The sequence below is a fragment of the Cryptomeria japonica genome, unplaced genomic scaffold (genome assembly GCF_030272615.1).
Source record: "Cryptomeria japonica unplaced genomic scaffold, Sugi_1.0 HiC_scaffold_153, whole genome shotgun sequence".
Lineage (NCBI taxonomy): Eukaryota > Viridiplantae > Streptophyta > Pinopsida > Cupressales > Cupressaceae > Cryptomeria > Cryptomeria japonica.
In genome coordinates this window covers 322,501-328,978 of record NW_026728975.1, presented here as the reverse complement: position 1 = coordinate 328,978, position 6,478 = coordinate 322,501, and the positions used below count along the sequence as shown (strand labels likewise).

At 63.7% G+C, this 6,478-nt stretch overlaps 2 non-coding genes across 2 annotated transcripts; both read left to right on the top strand.

The window, feature by feature from the left end:
• The first annotated feature begins 298 nt into the window (after positions 1-298).
• Positions 299-417, top strand: LOC131866731 (5S ribosomal RNA). The gene has a single exon (XR_009365331.1). It is a non-coding gene; the product is annotated as a 5S ribosomal RNA (ribosomal RNA).
• A 5,914-nt stretch (positions 418-6,331) lies between these two features.
• Positions 6,332-6,450, top strand: LOC131866730 (5S ribosomal RNA). Its single transcript, XR_009365330.1, has one exon. It is a non-coding gene; the product is annotated as a 5S ribosomal RNA (ribosomal RNA).
• The last annotated feature ends 28 nt before the right edge of the window (positions 6,451-6,478 follow it).

Sequence of the window (6,478 nt, the reverse complement as noted above, 5' to 3'; positions counted from 1 at the left end):
CAAGGTGCACTCGGCCCACATGTGAGCGCAGGTCGTTGCGCCCGAGGTGGTGTGTGGGCACCGCGTTGCAGACGGGACACTGCACGCACACGACGCCCCGTCCAGGTGCACGCACGTAGGCCGGGCCGGGTGCACACCCGACGCCCTAGCAAGGTGCGCGCACCCGGGCAGGGCTCACACTTGGCGAACGGGGCGCACTTCGCGAGGGAGGGTGTGCACCTCGACGGGGGTGGGTGGCCGGGGTGGATTCGCACGTGGGTCGCGGTTTGCTAAGTACACACTGCGACAAGCTCATAACGGGTGCGATCATACCAGCGTTAGTGCACCGGATCCCATCAGAACTCCGCAGTTAAGCGCGCTTGGGCCGGAGTAGTACTGGGATGGGTGACCTCCCGGGAAGTCCCGGTGTTGCACCCTTTCTTAGTTTTTCGCCGGGCGTCGCAATGCTATTTGAATAAACCTTTTGCCCGTTTGCGTTCTCGTCGGGGCCGGGCCGGGCCGGGGTGCGCTGCCCGCACTACCGCGCGCGCGGGGGCGACACCGAGCGCGCACCCGAGGTGCCCCGAGCACACAGGCCACGGTGCAACCCGGGCGTTGTGCGCGCACCCCGGTGCGCCCGAGGTGCTGCGCGCGCACCCAGGTGAAATCGGTGTGCACCTCGGCCAGTGCGCGCTCGGTCGAGTCGCGCACGTTGGCCAAGGTGCACGGTGATGTTTCTTACTCTAAGGTTCCGCACCAGACGCCCGGGACAGGTGAGCGAAGCTGGGCGGGGCCGGGTGCGCGGCCGGGGCAGGTGCACGCAGCTGGAGAGAGCTTTGGAGCACACCAGAGGTGCGCACCTTGGAGCACACTTCGGAGCGCACCAATGATGCGCTCCATTCAAAAGTTTCCTGAAAAGGCAAAAAAAGTTGAGATTATAGAATTTCCCACTTGAGAGATTGTAAAAAAAAAAAATTTAAAATGAAGGAAACGCGGGTGCCAAGGTGTGCGCGCCCGGGTGCGCAGCCCAGCCAAGGTGTGCGCACCAAGGCGCCCACCCTGGCGAAGGTGCACGCAAGGTGCGCACCCGAGGCAAACCGGACAATTAACCCAACTTTCGACTTCGCGCGCACCTGCGCACCTTGGAGCGCACTTCGGAGCGCTCCTTGGTGCGCACCAATCTTGGGCACCTCGGAGTGCACCATGGCGCCCACCAAGGTGCGCACCCGGGGCAAACCGAGCTCCGACTTCGTGCGCACCTTGGAGCGCACGAAAGGTGCGCACCATGGCGCCCACCAAGGTGCGCAGCCCAGCCAAGGCGTGCGCATCAAGGTGCGCACCCTGGCGAAGGTGCGCACCCGGGGCAAACCGAGCTCCGACTTCGTGCGCACCTTGGAGCGCACAAAGGGTGCGCAACCCAGCCAAGGTGTGCGCACCCCGGGCAAACCGAGCTCCGAATCGTGCGCACCTTGGAGCACACTTCGGAGCCCTCCTTGGTGCGCACCGATGTTGCGCACCTCGGAGCGCACCCGGGGAAAACAATGCAATTAACCCGACTTTCGACTTCGTGGGCACCTCGGAGCGCTCTCGGGTTCGCACCTCGGAGCACACCGAGGTGCGCACCTTTGATGCGCTGCCTTCACCAATTTCCAGAAAAGGCAAGAAAACATTGAGAAGGTGTGCGCACCGAGGTGCCCACCCTGGCGAAGGTGCACGCGAGGTGCGCACCCGGGGCAAACCGGGCTCCGACTTCGTGCACGCCATGCTGCGCACCTTGGAGGGCCATGGTGCGCACCTTGGAGCACACTTCGGAGCGCTCAATGGTGCCCAACCCAGCCAAGGTGCCCACCGCGGCGAAGGTGCACGCGAGGTGCGCACCCGGGGCAAACCGGGCTCCGACTTCGTGCACGCCGCACCTTGGAGCACACTTCGGAGCGCTCCTTGGTGCGCACCAGGGCGCGCAACCCAGCCGAGGTGCCCACCCCGGCGAAGGTGCACGCGGGGTGCGCACCCGGGGCAAACCGGGCTCCGACTTCGTGCACGCCATGGTGCCCACCGCGCCAAGGTGCACGCGAGGTGCGCACCCGGGGCAAACCGGGCTCCGACTTCGTGCACGCCGCACCTTGGAGCACACTTCGGAGCGCTCCTTGGTGCGCACCAGGGCGCGCAACCCAGCCGAGGTGCCCACCCCGGCGAAGGTGCACGCGAGGTGCGCACCCGGGGCAAACCGGGCTCCGACTTCGTGCACGCCATGGTGCCCACCGCGGCGAAGGTGCACGCGAGGTGCGCACCCGGGGCAAACCGGGCTCCGACTTCGTGCACGCCGCACCTTGGAGCACACTTCGGAGCGCTCCTTGGTGCGCACCATGGTGCCCACCAGGGCGCGCAACCCCGCCGAAGGTGCACGCGAGGTGCGCACCCGGGGCAAACCGGGCTCCGACTTCGTGCACGCCGCACCTTGGAGCACACTTCGGAGCGCTCCTTGGTGCGCACCAGGGCGCGCAACCCCGCCGAAGGTGCACGCGAGGTGCGCACCCGGGGCAAACCGGGCTCCGACTTCGTGCACGCCATGGTGCGCACCAGGGTGCCCACCGCGGCGAAGGTGCGCACCCGGGGCAAACCAGGCTCCGACTTCGTGCACGCCGCACCTTGGAGCACACTTCGGAGCGCTCCTTGGTGCGCACCAGGGCGCGCAACCCAGCCGAGGTGCCCACCCCGGCGAAGGTGCACGCGAGGTGCGCACCCGGGGCAAACCGGGCTCCGACTTCGTGCACGCCATGGTGCCCACCGCGGCGAAGGTGCGCACCCGGGGCAAACCGGGCTAGGACTTCGTGCACGCCGCACCTTGGAGCACACTTCGGAGCGCTCCTTGGTGCGCACCATGGTGCCCACCAGGCCGCGCAACCCAGCCAAGGTGTGCGCACCAAGGTGCACGCGAGGTGCGCACCCGGGGCAAACCGGGGTCCGGCTTCGTGCACGCCGCACCTTGGAGCACACATCGGGGCGCTCCCGGGTTCGCACCGGCGTTGCGCACCGTGGTGGGCACCTCGGAGCGCACCGTGGTGGGCACCTCGGAGCACACCAAGGTGGGCAGCGAGGTGCGCACCTTTGATGCGATGCCTTCACTAATTTCCATAAAAGGCAAAAGAAAACGAGATTTTAAAATTTCCGTTTTGAAAGATAGTGAGAAAAAGGGAATGCTGGTGCCATCTTGAGCCCGCCCTGGTGCGCAGCCCAGCCAAGGTGTGCGCACCAAGGTGCCCACCCTGGCGAAGGTGCGCGCCCGGGCAATTAACCCAACTTCCAACTTCGCGCGCGCCAGGGTGGGAGCGCACCCAACAACCGGGCCTGGGAAGAGCCAATGCGAGAAACCCCACCAAACGCTCTGACAAAAAAAGAGGGGGCGCTCCAGTAACCCCGCTTCGGAGCGCACCCTGGGCAAACCCAGCCAGGGTGCCCACCCCGGCCAAGGTGCAGGCGAGGTGCGCACCCGGGGCAAACCGGGCTCCGACAACGTGCACGCCGCACCTTGGAGCACACTTCGTAGCGCTCCCGGGTGCGCACCTCAGAGCACACCAAGGTGGGCAGCGAGGTGCGCACCTTTGATGCGCTGCCTTCACTAATTTCCAGAAAAGGCAAAAAAAAGAGGAGATTTTAAAATTTCCGTTTTGAAAGATAGTGAAAAAAACGGAACGCGGGTGCCATCTTGAGCCCGCCCTGGTGCACAGCCCAGGTAAGGTGCCCACCCTGGCAAAGGTGCGCACCCGGGCAATTAACCCTACTTCCGACTTCGTGCGCGCCAGGGTGGCAACCGGGCCTGGGAAGAGCCAATGCGAGAAACCCCACCAAACGCTCCGACAAAAAAAGAGGCGGCGCTCCAATAACCCCGCTTCGGAGCGCAGCCGGGGCAAACCCAGCCAAGGTGCCCACCCCGACGAAGGTGCACGCGAGGTGCGCACCCGGGGCAAACCGGGCTCCGACAACGTGCACGCAGCACCTTGGAGCACACTTCGAAGCACTCCCGGGTGCCCACCGGCGTTGCGCACCGTGGTGGGCAGCGAGGTGCGCACCTTTGATGCGCTGCCTTCACTAATTTCCAGAAAAGGCAAAAAAAAATGAGATTTTAAAATTTCCGTTTTGAAAGATAGTGAAAAAAACGGAACGCGGGTGCCATCTTGAGCCCGCCCTGGTGCGCAGCCCAGGCAAGGCATGCGCACCAAGGTGCCCACCCGCGGTGCACGCCCGGGGCAAACCGGGCTCCGACTTCGTGCAGGCCGCACCTTGGAGCACACTTCGGAGCGCTCCTTGGTGCGCACCATGGTGCCCACCAGGGCGCACCCGGGGCAAACCGGGCTCCGACTTCGTGCACGCCGCACCTTGGAGCACACATCGGAGCGCTCCCAGGTTCGCACTAGCGTTGCGCACCTTTGATGCGCTGCCTTCACTAATTTCCAGAAAAGGCAAAAAAAAACGATATTTTAAAATTTCCGTTCTGAAAGATAGTGAAAAAAACGGAACGCGGGTGCCATCTTGAGCCCTTCCTGGTGCGCAGCCCAGGCAAGTTGTGCGCACCAAGGTGCCCACCCTGGCGGAGGTGCGCGCCCGGGGCAAACCGGGCTCCGACTTCGTGCACTGCATGGTGCCCACCAAGGCGCGCAACCCAGCCAAGGTGCCCACCGCAGCGAAGGTGCACGCGAGGTGCGCACCCGAGGTGCACACCCGGGGCAAACCGAGCTCCGACTTCGTGCACGCCGCACCTTGGAGCACACTTCAGAGCGCTCCTTGGTGCGCACCAGGGCGCGCAACCCAGCCAAGGTGCTCACCCCGGCGAAGGTGCACGCGAGGTGCGCACCCGGGGCAAGCCGGGCTCGGACTTCGTGCACGCCGCACCTTGGAGCACACATCGGAGCGCTCCCGGGTTCGCACCAGCATTGCGCACCTTTGATGCGCTGCCTTCACTAATTTCCAGAAAAGGCAAAAAAAAAAAAAAAACGAGATTTTAAAATTTCCGTTTTGAAAGATAGTGAAAAAAACGGAACGCGGGTGCCATCTTGAGCCCGCCCTGGTGTGCAGCCCAGGCAAGTTGTGCGCACCAAGGCACCCACCCTGGCCAAGGTGGGTCACGGGGTGGGTCCTAGGGTGGGTAACGGGGTGGGTACTAAGGTGCGTGCCAAGGTGGGTCATGGGGTGGGTGCCAAGGTGGGCACCAGGGTGGGTGTGCACCAACCCTAGCCAGGGTAGGTCACGGGGTGGTTGTCGGGGTGGGCGTCAAGGAGCCAAGGTGGGTGGCAAGTAGCCAAGTTGCGTGCCAAGGTGGGTGTCGGGGTGGGTGCCAAGGATCCAAGGTGGGTGCCAAGGAACCAAGGTGGGTGTCTGGGTGGGTGCCGAGGTGGGAGCCAGGGTGGGTCCCAAGGTGAGTGCAAAGGTGGGTGCCAGGGTCAAGGTGAGTGCCAATGTGGGTTCCAAGGTGCCAGGGTCAGGGTGAGTGCCAATGTGGGTTCAAAGGTGCTAAGTTGGGTGCGAGGTTGGGTGCGAGGGTGGGTGGGTGCCAAGGTGTGCTAGGTGGAAGCCCGGGTGGGTCGGCATCCCATGGGTGTCGAGTTGGGTGCCTGATGGGTGCTTCTTGTCAAGTTTTAGTCGTCGGGACTCATTTCGAGCCTTAGAGGTCGTTTCTTGTCCGGTTGCCCTGTCTTCGACCTGGGAACCCAATTTTGGTCCTCGGGTCCCATTTTTTTTTGTCTCGCATCCCACTTTTGGCCTGTGGCCTTTTCGGGGTCGATTCTCGTTTTGGGCATCAGAGCATGTTTCTTCTCCTAAAACCCAATATTTGTTTATTAAGTCTCGGAACACATTTTTGTTCTCGTGGACCCATCATGGGTCTTGGAACGCATTTGTGGTCCTTGGGTCCCATTTTGCATCCCGAAACTTGTGTTTTGGTGCTTGATCCCTATTTTGGGTGCCCACCTTGCACCAAGTGCGCACCCGGGGCAAACCGAGCGCCTTGGTGCACCGGGGCAAGATCGAGCGTGCACCCGAGGCGCCCCGAACATGCACCAAGGTGCACTCGGCCCACATGTGAGCGCAGGTCGTTGCGCCCGAGGTGGTGTGTGGGCACCGCGTTGCAGACGGGACACTGCACGCACACGACGCCCCGTCCAGGTGCACGCACGTAGGCCGGGCCGGGTGCACACCCGACGCCCTAGCAAGGTGCGCGCACCCGGGCAGGGCTCACACTTGGCGAACGGGGCGCACTTCGCGAGGGAGGGTGTGCACCTCGACGGGGGTGGGTGGCCGGGGTGGATTCGCACGTGGGTCGCGGTTTGCTAAGTACACACTGCGACAAGCTCATAACGGGTGCGATCATACCAGCGTTAGTGCACCGGATCCCATCAGAACTCCGCAGTTAAGCGCGCTTGGGCCGGAGTAGTACTGGGATGGGTGACCTCCCGGGAAGTCCCGGTGTTGCACCCTTTTTTAGTTTTTCGCCGGGCGTCGCAAT